The following is an 18072-nucleotide window of genomic DNA, read 5'->3' as shown; positions in this document are numbered from 1 at the left end:
ACCTGATTTGGATATAAATACCCTCAAATTAAAGCTGAAAGTCTGCAGTTAAAGTACACCTTGTTTCATTTCAAATCCATTGCGGTGGCATATAGAGCCAAAAAGATTAGAATTGTGTCGATGTCCCAATATTTATGGACCTGACTGTATATATTTTAATTGTTTATTTTTATTAACCTACAAAATAAAAAGTGAGCAAACAGAAGAGTAATCTAAATCAAATCAATATTTGGAGTGACTAACCTTTGGCTTCAACCTAACATCAATTCTTACACTTGCACACTTTGTAAACTTGCACAAAGTCAGGGATTTTGTAGGATTAGAATTTTAGAATTAGGTATATAATTAACCAATTATACCAAGTAGGTGCGAATGATTATCAATTTTACATGTAGGTTGAAACACAGGCATCACCTGAAACAGAAACAGGCGTGTGTGTACGAGGCTTAAAACTGGGTGTGAAACAGACAAGCTCTGCTACTAATATGGGTTTGTGGAAGGCAGGTCATGCACCATGGCAAGACAAAAGGTAGTTCTTCTGCATCAGCAAGGTCTCCCCCAGGTAAAGATTTTTAAAGCAGACTGGGATTTTAAGATGTGCTATTTAAGCTATTTTGAACAAGGACAAAGAAACAGGCTACGCTGACTGCCTTAGAGACAGCGGAAACCAGTGGGACCCAGGTACACCCATCTGCTATCCGGAGAAGTCTGGCCAGAAGTGGTCTTCATAGAAGAATTGGGGCCAAAAAGCCATACCTCCGACGTGGAAACAAGTCTAAATGACTCATCTATGCACAAAAAGGTAGAAAGTGGGGCCCAGAAAAATGGCAGCAGGTTTTCTGGACTGATGAGTCAAAATTTTAAATATTTGGGAAGTAGCAGGAGGCAGTTTGTACACAAAGGGCTGGAGAGTGGTGGTGAAATAACGAGTGTCTGCAGGCACCAGCAAAGCATGGCATAGGTTCCCTGCAAGTCTGGACTGCATTTCTGAAAATGGAGTTGGAGATTTGGTCAATATTATTGGTATCCTCAATGCTGAGAAATACAGGTAGATATTTGCCATACCATCAGGGAGGCATGTGATTGGCCTCAAATTTATTGTGCAGCAAGACAAGTTTAATTTGCCTTCGAGTCTTTTGAGTGCCAGTTAGTGGGTCATTGACCGTTCATCTATTATAGCGCCTTTAGCTCTGTATAATTATCTGGTCATTTATTTGTGCCTTGTTTAATTGCATTTTGCCATAATACATTTCATTTATTTACCACCCAGTTGCTTGTGGTCTATTCCTGTGTAATAATATAAAGTTGTACCTGACTAACTTTTGAGTTACACTGGACACCGGACCAGATAAGGTGCAGAAAAGGTAAGTATAGCGATTTTTGCTTTACAGGGTTAGATAGATTAGGTTTAGAATGTGTCACAAAGCAGATTTAGCGTTAGGTTTTGCCTGGACTTATCCTTTAAGAGTTCCCTTCACTGGAACTAAGGGGCCAGACCCAACCCCTAATAACCAACCGCACACCATAATCCCCGCTCCACCAAATGATTTTGACCAGTACATAAAGCAAGGTCCATAAAGATATGGATGAACGCGTTTGGGGTGGAGGAATTTGACTGACCTCAACCTGATAGAACACCTTTGGTATGAATTAGAGTGCAGACTGCGAGCCAGGCCTTCTCTCCAACATCAGTGCCTGGCCTTACAAATGTGCTTCTGGAAGAATGGTCAAACATTCCCATAGACACACTCCTAAACCTTGTCAACAGCCTTCCCAGAAGAGTTAAAGCTGTTATAGCTGCAAAAGGTGGGCCAACTCAATATTAAACCCTGCAGACTTAGGCTGGGTTCACACTGATGCAAATTGGATGTGGGTTTCCCCACATCCAAATTGCATGACAGGAAAATGTGACCGGTTCACACAGCTCTGGGGCAGCCACGGTCCACATTGGAAAAGGATCCTGTGCATCTTTGGCTTCATTTCAGGTGCGAATTCAAGCAAAAATTCGGACCTGATTCAAACATGAATCAGTGTACAGAGACGTACCAGACTCCCTGCTGGGACCCGCGGCCCCATCAGTGTGAATGGGAGGCCATTAAAGTTCATGTGCATGCAAAAGGCAAGTGTCCCAACACGTTTGACAATATAGTGTATTACACATCACTTCCAGGTTCATTCCAGCTAGGGAAGATCAGTGAACGGATGTTCACTGGTCTCCCTCCCCTCCACCAAGTGACACCTACCATGCCTGTCCTGAGCCTGCAGGTGGGACAGTGGAGCCCAGGAAGCATGGCAATGGGGTTGCGTGGGGGGGGGGGGGGTCACAGAAAGTGATCCAGTGACTGTACAGCTGCCAGATAACTTTCAGTAGAAAGTTTGACAAGCGGCTTGTGAAGTGTACACACACCTCCGGTGGCTGTAGCAGCCTGGAGTGTGTATAAACCCCACCCCCACTACCACTGCTGGCGGCAGTGAAAGGGTTAAATACGTTAAGGGTGTAAATTAGGTTCAGGAGGGTGGTATTTTCAATATGAAACTAGGATCAGGAAAACAGTAAAATCACTAGAAGGATTTTCCATTTTTGCTTAGTTTAGATATTTTCTGTGGAATAACAATAATCTCTAACTTGTTGTTTTACAAACCGCCTGTTAATCAATACAACATTAATACCTTAGGAATGTAATAAAAATATACTTACATCCAAGAAGAGATAGAAGAAATATGACTGAGAGTTGCAGAGTCAGGAAAGACTTCATTCTCATAGTTGTTTAAAACTGAGCTGTACTGTGGACCGAGGTGCAGATCTTATTGCAAAGAATTATTATCACCTCTAACAACAAAAAATGTCTGTTAAGTAAACTAACCCCAATAAACCACTTCCTTAATTTTATGATTCAACACTAATAGAACTGTGCCTAGCTCACACAGAACAAAAGAATGTCTTCACTTACTATCCCATTTCCATCCACCAGCTGATTATTCTCACCTTCTCTTTGATCTTCTGCCATGAATGATATGGACCTAAAAGATAGCACCTTCTTCAGGTTAAAATATAAATTACATACAATTGCAACATACACAATCCAATTATACTCATTAAATAAAAAACAGATTAAATGTCAGAGCCTGGATTCAAACTTGGAAGCGCTACTGTGCCAGGCAATGTCTCTTCTTGCTGAGTCACCTTAAATGCTGGACAGTTCCCTGGACAATTCTTTAAATTATCCCGTGAATTATCCTGCCTTAAACCTTGTTTGTCCTGAACCTTGAACTCTTTGCTCCTCCCATGAATTTCCTGATTTAAGCCATGTCTCTGCACTTTGTTTGCCAGATTATTGTGCTCTCTCAAGCCAGTATCTCCCTTTTCTCTTTCCTGCTGCCGTCTGTATCTTTACTACCACTCATTACTGACCCTTGGCTTGCTCCATGACTATGCTTAAGCTTGATCACAACCTGCAACTACTTGTTACCAACCTTTGGCTTGCTTACTGACTACACTCCTTATCTGCTATATCGTCTGCTGGACCCCGGCTTGCTCACCATCTGGTGGGAAGATCCTTAAAACAACGACCTGGTACTAACATGCAGCTTAACCCATCCCCACAATCAGGAGCTCTGGTGAACACTGATTAGTCTGCGCACCTCCGGTGTCCCTGCTTTATTTGCCAGGGTGACCTGCTTGTATACTGCTGGTCGGTGAGAGTCCCTCTACTGGTCTCTGAACATGACCCCTGACTGTGACATTATAACTCTGTAAAAATTGTACATAAAATCCCCACTGCCACTGCAAATAATTAATAATAACAAAAACAATATAAATCATAATCAATGTTTAACCCCTTGTTAATGGCCTCAACTCAAAGATCCATCTGGATTCCATTTGGCTTAATATTCTAACCTTTTTGGAGACCCTCCCATGGACCTTATAATTTTTAACTCTCCAAAAGGTCAATCTAGTTGGATCCTTATTATGAGCCACTGAGAATTATTTTGATAAATGGTGTTTCTTATATCCTATTGTGATATTATATACATGTTCCCGTATATGCTTTACCAGGTTTCTCCTTGTATATCCAACATACTGCAACCCACATGGTCATTGAATGCGGTAGACCACACCTCCTGTATTGCACATAATGCAATCCTTGATGGTATACTACTTACAAGTTACTTACAAGTTAAATGAGGCTGTAGTAATTAGGATTGTACCAATACCGGTATTGGCGTCAATGCTAAGCTTTTGCATGATTACTCGTGCAAATGCTCTGATACCTAAAACCGATACCTTTTGCGGTGCAATTTGATCCGATACAAAACGAATAGGCTCAAATTGCACTGCAAAGAATCACATGTGATTTGAATGCAATGTGAATCACATGTGGTTTCCCACACCACTGCTGTGTAAACTCAGGCTGTTTCAATGACACATCTACACTGGGTTCACACAGGAATGTTGCGGAAAACCACATGTGATTCGGACAGGAACTGCACCGCATTCCTGTTCAAATCACATGTGATTCTTTATGTGATTTGAGCCCATTCAGTTTGTATGTTATCAAATTTCACCGTAAAGTTAATTGGTATTGGCGAGCACTTGAGCACAAGAATTGGTACTCGTAGTTGCCGGTACAAAACGGGTATCACTGAATCCCTAGTAGTAATAACCGATGAACCTACAACATTCCTCAAAATACAATCTCATTGTATTAAAATAGTAATAATTAATAATGTTGCAGGTTTTTCAGGCATTGGGCCTGATGTGAGTCTGCCATGGTCACCTGTAACACCTTCAGCCCATTTAAGCTGAATCACCAAGTGTGAGATTTGAGTCAAAGACCAGTCCGACATCTTTGGTTTGTTTTGTTTATTTTATATTGGGGATGGGAGAAGGGAATGAGTGGGATACTCCTCTGGCTCAACTAGGTACAAAATGGGACACTTGAAGAAAAATGCCTTTCAGCGCTTGCTGACGCTTCAGAAATACATATTTGCTGCACTGTACTTGAAACTTGACTTCTGACACTCTGGTTAGCTCAAAAGTCTCGAACACTGCTCCCTACAGTCCTTCCTGACTGAGGTGACTTCTGTAAACTGCTTCTACTGCTGCAACTCTCAACACTGTACACTGCACACACACTGGCACCCTCTCTATACTTCAGGGTCCACACACTGGCACCCTCTCTATACTTCAGGGTCCACGCACTGGCCCCCCCTTTACTCTTCAGGGTCAACACTGGCACCCCCTTTACTCTTGCTCCTGCACCGGCTAGCTGGCTCCCGGATCCCTCTGACCTTCTCCGGAGTGGTCCCCTCTCACAAGGCAGAACTCCAGGGGGCAGTTTGCAGTACTCACAAACTGGGAATGCTTTCCTGAAACTGGAACCCTCTCAGCTCCGCTTGTTTTTCTGCACTGGATCCTCTCTGCAGCTCAGCCTTCTGTCCCCTCTCACTAGGCAAGCCGCCTGGGACACCCGATTCCTCTGACAGGAGGAGAGACAGCCGCACTCTCCCTCCTGGGACTCTGCTCCCGCCAAAGATGCTGTGTCATGTGCTCCCCTCACACTTATATCCATTCCCAGAATGCTGTGTGGCAGAATCTGCCTTGCTGGGGTAGATACAGGCCTGAGTGCACCATTGGCTGGGTTTCCTCCACTGCCCAATGAGAACCCTCTCATTAAGTACAGTGGGGAGACTCCCCAGTCCAAACAACCACACCTGGGAGACATGACGGCCCAGCTGAAAATCATGGCCCTGCTGTTAAGCAGACAAGGCTCACTATACTTTACCTAGTACCTACCTTGTAGGGTGCTATATCAATAAATGGCTTATCAGGTAATATGCTCCCAAGCTGTTTGTCGACCTTCACTAAAACCCAATTTTTTTATATTTTCCACTTTTTGATGTAATTTAATACAATGGCATATAAAAAATCATTATTCTGGGTGGCTACCTGCTTTTCCTTAATTAGTTAATTTCTATCTACCTTATTCACCCTTGTTGTTCCTGAATAAATCCTCTCTCATATCACTTTTCAATACATTTTTCACCAACTTTTCATGCCTGCTCAATATAGCCTGCTTCCTCAGTACAATGCCTGCGTATTTTAGGTAATTGGCATTTGGGTATGTTAACAAGCCAACTATGATGACAACTATCATGGGGAAAGTAGCCATTCCTGTCTGTTGGCTTAAATGATCTCGTGATTAATCCCTTTCTTTTGAACATAACTTCTAGGTCAGGAGGTATCATGGGTCTCTCACGATAATACTATATTCTTATTACCATTTAGCTTATTCATAAATCTTTTTTTACTTAACCTTTTTTTTTTATCGCATAGGGGACAAAAAGTTCTCTTTTAGGAGACATCTGGGGTCTAAAAGACAACACTGCACCAACAATGCACAGTAAGGCACCCCTTGTGAAAATTCTTGATTCAGATCCTGCAACTATGATTTTCACTTTTGATTCGAAGTTTAGTCATAATTATGAAAATAAATTCAAACAAGGCACATGAATAACTAATGATCTGATTTGTCTGATGTGCTGCTGGCTCCTATATTCATTAAAATCTACCTCAATTAAGCCCCTCCCCCCCAGCACATCTACAGTTGTAATCTTCTGTGGTGGAGGGGTTATTAGAGCTGACTGACCTTGGACGAATACCAATCAAGAGTGTTGACTATGCCTGCCCTTTCCAACCAGTCCATTCATAGGGGTTGTACTATAGTTTTTATGAATGGAGAACGAGCAGATGAATGAAAGGTTCCCCTCCTCCATTCATAGATCAGGTTTTATTCATAGAAGCTATAGTACAGCTTCTATGAATGGAGGTGGGCAGAAAGGGTGGGCATAGTCAACACTCTTGATGAATGCCTGTCAGAGCTCCCTCAGTTCCATTAACCCCCACTGCACTGGAAGATTATGGTGGGAGGAGTGGGGGGTGGGTCGATGGATGAATTGCTCTGCATTTGTTGGACAACCAATGTACCAGTGGCGGCTGGTGAAGTTTTAAAATGGGGGGGCGCAAGACCCCACCCTTCCATTTTGACCCCTCCCATTTCTCAGAAGCCCCACCCCTTACAGACTCCACCCATTTTGCCCCCTGTATTTTGCTTGCGTGAACAAATTCTCCCAATATATCACATATTAAGGAGTCCATCAGTACTAGTATATCCCATAATAGGGAACAGGGGCCCTATTATGGGATATACCATGAGAGACACCCTATTATGGGATACACTGACTGAGAGTGGCAGAAACCCCACAGTACAGACCCCCCCCAGCACAAACCCCTCAAGCACAAACCCCACACAAACCCCTCAAACACAAACCCCACAGTACAGGCCCCCTAGCACAAACCCCACAGTACAGGCCCCCTAGCACAAATCCCACAGTACAGGCCCCCTAGCACTAACCCTACAGTACAGGCCCCCTAGCACTAATCCCACAGTACAGGCCCCCTAGCACAAATCCCACAGTACAGGTCCCCTAGTACTAATCCCTCAGTACAGACCCCCTAGCACAAACCCCACAGTACAGGCCCCCTAGCATAAACCCCACAGTACAGGCCCCCTTTCAATGCAGTTACCAGCGTACATGCCCCCTTTCAATGCAGTGACCAGCGTACATGCCCTCTTTCAATGCAGTGACCAGCGTACATGGTGCCCCCAATGCAGAGATCAGCGTGCGTGCCCCCAATGTAGTGACCAGCATACATGCCCCCAATGCAGAGATCAGCGTGCGTGCCCCCAATGTAGTGACCAGCATACGTGGTGCCCCCAATACAGAGATCAGCGTGCGTGCCCCCTTCATAGAACAACTAGAACAACTGACTGACAGGACAGTGTGCGGGCTGGGCCCCCCCCCTGAGGCATCATTCACTTACCGTTACCGGGCAGCCTTCAGGTAGAGGTAGGGACAGTCACTCACTCACACTCAACTTCTGCGGACTTCCGATCCGACTCCGTCGCCTCGCCTCAGTCAGCTCAGTCCCGACCTCAAGTCACGCGGGCGCGGCTCTCGCTCTCCTGTCCTCTCTCTCCCTCTGCAGTGGGCGGGAATGGAAGGGGATCGTGATCATGGTGGTCATGGTACATGCATGTCACAGGTGAGGGTATAGGCATGTCACAGGTCATGGTAAGGGCATGTCACAGGTCATGACACAGGTGATGGTATAGGCATTTCACAGGTCATGGTAAGGGCATGTCACAGGTCATGGTAAGGGCATGTCACAGGTGATGGTACATGCATGTCACAGGTGATGGTACATGCATGTCACAGGTGATGGTACAGGCATGTCACAGGTGATGGTATAGGCATTTCACAGGTCATGTTAAGGGCATGTCACAGTCAGGTCACAGGTCAGGTCACAGGTCAGGTCACAGGCATGTCACAGGTCATGTCATAGTCAGGTCACAGGTCAGGTCACAGGTATGTCACAGGTTAGGTCACAGGTCAGGTCACAGTCATGTCATAGGTCAGGTCACAGGTCACAGGTCATGTCACAGTCATATCACAGGTCAGGTCATGTCACAGGTCATGTCACAGGTCAGGTCACAGGTCAGGTCACAGTCAGGTCACAGGTCAGGTCACAGTCAGGTTACAGGTCATGTCACAGGTCAGGGCATCGCGCTGCAGCGGCTTCACTTACCTGCTATCCTGGGCTGCCTGCGAGACGTCCACGGCGCTGCTCTTCTCCTCGAGTCCTCTTCTTCTGACGGCGGCAGGATTCCGGGAACCGGTCCGGCGGGAAGGTGACAGTCCAGAGATCGGGCGGTGAGTGAGACCGTCCATGGCGCTGCTCCTCTCCTCCTCGAGAGTCCTTTTCTGTCTTCTCTGATGGCGGCGGGCTCTCTGGCTCTTCAGATCCGTCCGGCGGGAAGGAGATCGGGCATGACTGACGCACCCACCGGCACCGCCCCCATTGCGACGTCAGCAGGGTCAGGAATCGGATGTCCTGAATGATGATTGGTCCAGGCTGGAGACTGGACCAATCACAGCCAGGATATCACGAAAGTGGGAGTGTCCTAGCGCAATAACCTGCGCCCAGGTTACGCCCCAGAAGGCAGCCAATCGGCGCCTCTGCCGGGTCGAAAACCCCACCCCCCCATAGCAACCACTAAGTCCGGTGACCTGGAATTTTTTTTTTTTTAACTTTTTTTTTCTTTTTTTAATCTTTTTTTCTTTCCTTTTTTTAGGGGGGGCGTTGCTCCTGCGCCCCCTATGCACAGGCCGCCACTGCAATGTACAGTAAGTGATTCACTCCATGAGTATAGCTAATTTTTTTGTTAAACATCCTCATTGCAATACAAGAATGGGAAAAGACAGAGTTGCATCTTGTCCCCTTCCCCCCCATTTCGTTCTTTCTCTGTAACAGAGGAATGTTTTTTCCATTCTTGTTTGAATATCTGTATTTTACTTTATAAGATTTACAGTATCTCACAAAAGTGAGTATACCCCTCACATTTTTGTAAATATTTTATTATATCTTTTCATGTGACAACACTGAAGAAATTACACTTTGCTACAATGTAAAGTAGTGAGTGTACAGCTTGTATAACAGTGTAAATTTGCTGTCCCCTCAAAATAACTCAACACACAGCCAATAATTGTCTAAACCGCGGTTAACAAAAGTGAGTACAGTGTGAAAATGTCCAAATTGGGCCCAAAATGTCAATATTTTGTGTGGCCACCATTATTTTCCAGCACTGCCTTAACCCTCTTGGGCATGGAGTTCACCAGAGCTTCACATGTTGCCACTGGAGTCCTCTTCCACTCCTCCATGATGACATCACAGAGCTGGTGGATGTTAGAGACCATGCGTCCTCCACCTTCCGTTTCAGGATGCCCCACATATGTTCAATAGGGTTTAGGTCTGGAGACATTCTTGACCAGTCCATCACCTTTAAACTCAGCTTCTTTAGCAAGGCAGTCGTCATCTTGGAGGTGTGTTGGAATACTGCCCTGCGGCCCAGTCTCTAAAGGGAGGGGATCATGCTCTGCTTCAGTATGTCATAGTACATGTTGGCATTCAATGAACTGTAGCTCCCCAGTGCCGGCAGCACTCATGCAGCCCCAGACCATGACACTCCCACCACCATGCTTGACTTTAGGCAAGACACACTTGTCTTTGTACCCCTCACCTGGTTTCCGCAACACACGCTTGACACCATCAAGTTTATCTTGGTCTAATCAGACCACAGGACATGGTTCCAGTGATCCATGTCCTTAGTCTGCTTGTCGTCAGTAAACTGTTTGCAGGCTTTCTTGTGCATTATTTTTAGAAGAGGCCTCCTTCTGGAACGACATTCATGTAGACCAATTTGATGCAGTATGCGGCGTATGGTCGGAACACTGACAGGCTGACCCCCTACCCCTTTAACCACTGCAGCAATGCTGGCAGTAGTCATACGTCTATTTCCCAAAGACAACCTCTGGATATGACGTTGAGCATGTGTACTCAACTTATTTGGTTGACAATGGCGAGGCCAGTTCTGAGTGGAACCTGTCCTGTTAACCACTTTACCACCGGAGGATTTTGCTGTCTTACGTCCAGGCCACTTTTTGCGATTCGGCACTGTGCGAATTTAACAGACAATTGCGCGGTCATGCAACGCTGTACCCAAACGAAATTTATGTCCTTTTTTTCCCACAAACAGAGCTTTCTTTTGGTGGTATTTGATCACCTGTGCAACTTTCACTTTTTGCGCTATAAACAAAAAAAGAGCGAACATTTTGAAAAAATAACAATATTTTTCACATTTTTTTATATTAAATTCCCCCCAAAAAATGTAAAAAATCAAATTTTTTTATCATTTTTGGCCAATTTGTTTTCTGCTACCTATTTTTGGTAACAAAAATTGCAATAAGCGTATTTTGATTGGTTTGCGCAAAAGTTGTTGCGTTTACTAACTAAGGGAAAGATTTCTGTCATTTTTGTTTTTTTTTATTTTTAACGAGTAATGGCGGCGATCTGCGATTTTTTTTTTGCGGGACTGCGACATTGTGGCGGACAGATCGGACCCTTGACTGACCTTTTTGACACTTTTGGGGGTACCAGTGACATTACTACAGTAATCAGTGCTATAAATATGCACTGTTACTGTAAAAATGACACTGGCAGGGAAGGGGTTAATTTTATTGGAGAGGGAGGGGTTAATGTATGCCTGTATGTAATGTATGTATGTACTGACATGTGTGGGGGGAGGTGACTGAGTGACACAGGGAGAGATCGAGGGTTCAGCTATGCTGAACCCTGCAATCTGACCCTGCCTGTCACTTAGGAGATCCGCCTGCTGTGTTTACACACAGCGGGCGGATCTCCAGACTCGATTCCCCGACGATCAGGGAAGAGCAGCGGCGATCACCGCCGCTCCTCCCCTGGCCCGACTCCCGCTGTGACTGAAAACAGCAGGAGCGAGCCTCCGGCGGCACGCATGCGCCGCCCACAAGGGGCGGAGTCCAGCGAAGTAGGTTTACGTCGCTGGACGATAACGAGCCACATTGCTGCAGTAGCAGCAATGTGAGCAGGGCTAAAGTGGTTAAACTGCTGTATGGTCTTGGCCACCATGCTGCAGCTCACTTTCGGGGTCTTGGCAATCTTCTTATAGCCTAGGCCATCTTTATGAGCAACAATTATTTTTTTCAGATCCTCAGAGAGTTCTTTGTCATGAGGTGCCATGTTGAACTTCCAGTGACCAGAATGAGAGAGTGAGAGCGATAACACCAAATTTAACACACCTGCTCCCCATTTATACCTGAGACCAAAGGCATAACTAGAACCTTCAGGGCCCTGGTGCAAGAAACCAAGAAGGGCCCCTCGGACCCCTGGCTGGGCACCTTTCCTTCAAGCCTGGGGCTCTTCCCACTGATCAGGGGCCCCCTTCCTGCCATCTTGGGGCCTCCCTACGGTGGTGGAATGCCAGGGCCCGGTTGCAAGTGTGACCTTTGTGGTCCTGGAAGTTCATTGGGGTCAGTAGTTTTTATTTTTTGGTATTTTAATTGTATTATTTTTTATCATTTTATTTAATTTTTTACAATGTCACTGACTATGACCCTGTCTATTCAGAAAAGCAAGGAGCTGGTAAATTACATATTTACCGACCCCTTCCTGGTTCTCTATTGTGACACATCCCCTGCAGCAGCCGGCAGGAGAGGGAAGGGAAAAAAATGAGGTTGAAGGATTATAAGAGGTGCATGAAAGTCAGCCAGCCCCCAGTCTGATGTACTCAACCTCCAGTCTGTCACCAACCAAGTAGACCTGTCTCATGATACAAAGAACAGGGGTTTAGTTGACACACATTTGCAAACGCATGTGTAAGCTGCAGAGCCACTACACGGCACCCTGTTTTATCTGCAGTCCTAACATTCCTAATTTAGTGTATCCACACTGGGAGCACATGGCTGCTAATGGATGGATGGGGGAACAGGTGGGAGGGAGACAGCCCAACCTCCCCCAACCCACCCCCATCCATGACTGAACTGTTGTCTTAAAACACAAATAACTAAGTTGTAACGATGGTACAAACTGGAAAGGACCACCCATCAACACCAGTCTTGGCTGAATTATTTTTTTTAAAATGTACTTATCGCAAATTCATGCAAGTTTCTGGCAGTGCACACAGATTTAATTACAACCAAAACCTGAATGAATAAAAATTGATCCAATTCAGAACTGTGATTGGGCAGGTATTGACGCCAAACTGTACAAGTCCCCGACTTCTTCTTGAATTGGGCAGTCATGCACAGAGGCATAGCTGGAAGCTTGTGGGCCCTGATGCAAAAGTTGACCTGACCTATGCTTCAGTTATAAGTTAGCACAGTGAATGATCGGTACTGATCGCTCACTGTGTTCATTTAGAAAACAGAATTACATATTTACCACCCCATTCCCCTGCTCTCTATCCTGAAATATCCCCCACAGCAGCCAGCAGAGCTGTGGGGGGGATGGAGCTGAGGGACAGGGAGGCACACAGGTTCCAGCAGCTGCAGGAGGATAATGGAGGGTTCCTCTGTATGCCACTGTGACGGAACCTCAGACCCACACTGTACTTGTGGTCTTCCGTCAGTATACGGCTTCCTCGCAGTCATGAACATAGATATCAAATCCCAGCCGCTGTCATACAAAACTAGACAGTTTGTATACTGGAAACAACTAACTCCTTTATTAAAAAAGAAACAGACTTTTATACACTTTAGAAGTAGGTCGGTCACTACATGAATATTTACCCACACAATGAATAGCTAAGAGGTACAGCTGACTCATGGCTAATCCCAATTAACATGCTAATTAACTTAAGCCAGCCTGGAAGAACAGACTGCCGGTGTTCTAAAATGTTGTCGGACCCATGAAAATTCTGGACCTCGTCACTTCCGGTGACGCTACGTCATAACCCAGCTGGTGAGAGCCCCGATGCGCATGCACACAAGACATTTTCAAGGGCCGATGAAATTCTAAGACTTAGCAAACAGCTGATTGAGAGGAGGAGTGGCTGAGGTGGGACGCACACACCGCAGTGGGAAAATTGCTGTCACGGGCGAACAAAAGGTGCTGGAGACCCCAACATTTTATCGTAGGTGCCCAAGACCCTTCCCTACGGCTGATATAAATTTGGAGTCTCGGGGAGGAAAGGGCGCGGAGCAGTGACCCCGAGAACTGGGCCGCCCCCCACCATAGACTCCAATGTTAAACCTGGTCACCTCGCGGTTAGGTCACGGTTCTTTTGGGGAGCTCCCGTCACATCTCCCCACTTCCGGATGGAGACTAACACAGAAGGGGACCCCAAATGGGTTGACTTTGACGGTAGTCTGTAGTTCCAGCCCCCCAATGTCTATAGCCACACAGTATCCAAAGCAAATTGTCCCAAAGGGAGCATTACTCACCCAGCCAACCTCTGCCTCTCTTGTAGAACATACCCGCTGCTGTGGATAAACCTGGACTGGCCCTTCTCCCAGGAGTTCTTTCAACTGCTGGAGAGAAGACAGGGTGGCTGGGTTCACTACCTCATGCTGTTGTGGACCTGGGCCGACTGCCCAGCATCCCTGGGATATAGAGTGTACCTGTGAAGTTTCAGCTCTGTAGCATGTCCAGAACCAGAAAAAAAAAGATCATATAGGTGTAAAAGGAAGGTTCCCACCATCCCTGCTCTACTGAAAAATGATCTTTTTTTCTGGTTCTGGACATGCTACAGAGCTGAAACTTCACAGGTACACTTTTTAGACCCCCCCCCCAGACACTAAATCCAAAGAAATTTTTTATTTTTTTTATTTTTTTTTTAATTTTTCCAATAATTGTCTCTCTATCAAAAATGACAATTTTTAAGAACTTTTTTTTGTGTGATTTAGTGTCTGGGGGGTCTAAAAAGTGTACCTGTGAAGTTTTAGCTCTGTAGCATGTCCAGAACCAGAAAAAAAATAGAATTAGGGTTAGGGCTAGGGTTATTTTTAGTGCTTAGGGTTAGGGTTAGAGGCGTAGGGGTAGGGTTACTAACTCTAACCCTAAGTATCTCACCATAACCCTAACCCTATCCCCTAACACTAAACCTAACCCTTAAAGTCCAGTTCCTGTCCCATTTTGGTCGGTTCAGGTCTGTTTGCGGTTGTTTGCGGTGCGTTAAACGGGGAGTTTGGTCTGTCAGAGTTTGGTCTGTCACTGTGAAGTGGGCGTAACCCTTACACTACCTGATCGATACAACATCATACCTGATCGTATACACACACTGGATGTTTTAAAGCACGTTATTCCAAACAATTTAGGAATGTTAGGTGATTTATGCCCTTTATGGATTAAAACCCGACTCTGCGTCAACTACGTAATTTTCCATGGGAGTTTTGCCATGGATCCCCCTCCAGGATGCCACAGTCCAGGCGTTAGTCCCCTTGAAACAACTTTTCCATCACTATTGTGGCCAGAAAGAGTCCCTGTGGGTTTTAAAATTCGCCTGCCTATTGAAGTCTATGGCGGTTCGCCCGGTTCGCGAATATTTGCGGAAGTTCGTGTTCGCCGTTCGCTAACATTAAATTTTATGTTCGCGACATCACTATCCGCCATAAGACCTCTGCATCCAAAACCGTGGGTGCAGGTGTGCAAAGCACACTATTACTGTGCCACATTGTCCATTCTTCAGTCAGGATTTCTGGACTGTCAGCTGGTACTTCTGGATATTCCCAGGCAAGGGGAGCCCAGGCACGGCGCTGAGCAGAGTCTAGCAGCCGTCTGTAGGCGATCTCCAGTTCCCATTCCCGATTGGCTAGAAATTCCAACTCTTCCAGTGCCCAGTGCACTTTCAAGACATTCAGCATCCGTTCTCTGTATTCCAAGATTTCCTCCAAACGCCACTCCAAATCGCTCCAGAAGTCGGGGTCCTCAGACAGCCTCTCTAATAACAGTCCCAGGCCGCCGTAGCAAAAGCCTTCCGTTGGGCTGTCATCTGCTATCCATGGGCACACTTGGGTTACATACCAGCGGAGGGCTCTATAGCTCTCATCCAATCGCATCTCCGCCTGGATCAGCCTGCTTAACTCAGCTTTCCATTCCTTATGCGGTTATCTCCCCAAAAACACCATTCGCACTTCGTACTGCGACCAATACCTTTCCTGGAAGGAGGGGAGGATTTTTCCCTGGTGTCGCTGCTCACAGGCTAGCGCTTCCTCCCAGAGTTCCAAGCGGATTGAATAATGCCATCCCAGGCAGGACCTTCTCTGAAACTGGTCCCCTGTGCTGTATTTGCTTCTCTCGCAACCTCCTTCCGAATTCCTCTTCCATGGCGGCTGATATCTGTACCTCTCCTCTTCTGCTCCCTGGACCTTGGATCCCGGTGGAGGTTTGGATGTTCCAGACTGCAGGAAGCATCCCACCACTTGCCACCAATGTGACGGAACCTCAGACCCACACTGTACTTGTGGTCTTCCGTCCGTATACGGCTTCCTCGCAGTTATGAACATAGATATCAAATCCCAGCCGCTGTCATACAAAACTAGACAGTTTGTATACTGGAAACAACTAACTCCTTTATTAAAAAAGAAACAGACTTTTATACACTTTAGAAGTAGTGGCCACTGGTAGATTTTCTGTCGCTGGTGTCTCCTGCCCAGTCAGCATCCACATATCCTGTTAAGGTGCTTTCATCGCTTGCTGGTAACTTTAGCTTGTAGTGCGAAGTCCCTTTAAGATAGCGAATGATTCGCTTTACAGCATTCCAGTCCTTTTGACTTGGCATTGAAACCTTTCTGCATAGGATTCCAACAGTTGCTGCAATGTCCGGCCTTGTAGCAGTGGTAAGATACAGCAATTTCCCTATTGCCTTCCTGTATTGAGTATTAGTAGGTAATGGGTTATCTTGGCAATTCATCTCCTTTAGGTAGTTGGTTTCCATAGGAGACTTTACTGGTTTGGCGTCTTCCATTCCAAATGTTTCAATTATTTCTTGTATTTTGTGTCTTTGGTTCAGAAGAAAGCTGCCATCTTCCTCTCTCTCGATCTGGATGCCGAGGTAATTCTTTATGTTGCCAAGATCTTTGGTGTTGAAGTTCTGATTTTGTTTTTCTAGGATTTCTGCTTCATCCCCTTCTTGCTCAAAGCAAATCAGGATATCATCCACATAAATAAGCATATAGACCCATCTGTCTCCCAATTTCTTTGTGTATAAGCAGGGGTCCGCTTTACTCCTCAGAAAGTTTTGATGTGTAAGCACTTCATTTATTTTTATATTCCACGCTCTGGCTGTTTGCTTTAGACCATATATACTCCTGCAAAGTTTGCAAACTAGGTCTGGCTTTTGTTCATCTTTGAACCCTGGCGGCTGTTCCATGTAAATTTCTTCTGTTAGCTCGCCATGTAGAAACGCGGTTTTCACATCAAAATGTTTCACTTGCATTTTCCTTGTGACGGCTACTGTCAGTAAAGTCCGTATTGTAGTGTGCTTGACTACTGGTGCAAATGTCTCATCATAGTCCTCTCCGTATTTTTGACAATAGCCCTTGGCTACTAGTCTTGCTTTGTATCGCTCAATTTTGCCATCTGCATTGTATTTCCCTTTAAAAGTCCATTTACAGCCTATGGCTTTCCTTCAGGGTGGTAGTTCTATAAGTGTCCATGTTTTAGTGTCATGCATGGATTTTATCTCTTTATCAGTAGCCTTTATCCATTTACTTGCTTCTTGTTCTGAAAGCTGAGATATTTCTTCCCAGGTTGCAGGTTCGTTGATACTGGCAGTACTTGCTTTGTATGAGAGACGTACAGGTGGTTTACCTTTGTTTTCTCTTGTTGAACGTCTCGGTTTTGTGTCTGAGCCTTCTTGTATCTGCTCTTCAGTACTGGTAGAATCTGCACTCACTTCAACTGTTTGTTCAGAAGTTACAGATATGGGCTGGTCAATGTCAGTTTTCCCTTCTATTTTTGCTTCTACTGTTGTCATTACATTGTCTCTTAAATCTTCAACAAAAGTTATGCTGTTGCTAATGGTAACCTTGTCTGTTGTGGGATTTAGGATTCTGTAACCTTTGACATTGTCACTGTATCCAACAAAGATACCTTCAAATGCTCTGTTTTGGAGTTTGGTGCGTTTTTCTTCAGGTATGTAGATGAATGCTTTGAATCCAAAAACTCTTAGGTGTTTTTTACATTTGGCTTCTCATTGTGCCAAAGTTCATATGGAGTTTTCTCGATTGTTCTGGAAAGAAGTCTGTTCTGCAAATATGTAGCTGTCATGGCTGCTTCACCCCAGTATTTTTGTGGTAGTCCAGAGTCTGTCAGCATTCATCTGATCATTTCAGTCAGAGTTCTGTTCTTTCTTTCAGCTACTCCATTTTGTTTTGGTGTATATGGGACTGTCTTTTGATGTTCTATTCCATTCTTTTTTAAGTACTCTTGTATCTTATATCCTGTGAATTCACCTCCATTGTCACTCCGAAGTATGAGAGGCTTCCTCTGAAACTTGTTACTGGTCTTTATTATATAGTCTTGTAATTTGTCAAAAACTTCACTCTTGTGTTGCATTAGGTAGGTGACTGTGTATCTTGAATAGTCATCTATGAAAGTCACTATGTACCTTTTGCCTCCAGGTGTGGGTGGGT

The sequence above is a fragment of the Pelophylax lessonae genome, assembly GCF_965119305.1.
Source record: "Pelophylax lessonae genome assembly, chromosome: 1".
Classification (NCBI taxonomy): Eukaryota; Metazoa; Chordata; class Amphibia; order Anura; family Ranidae; genus Pelophylax; species Pelophylax lessonae.
The sequence above is the reverse complement of the archived record's forward strand: the minus strand, read 5'-3'. Positions refer to the sequence as shown.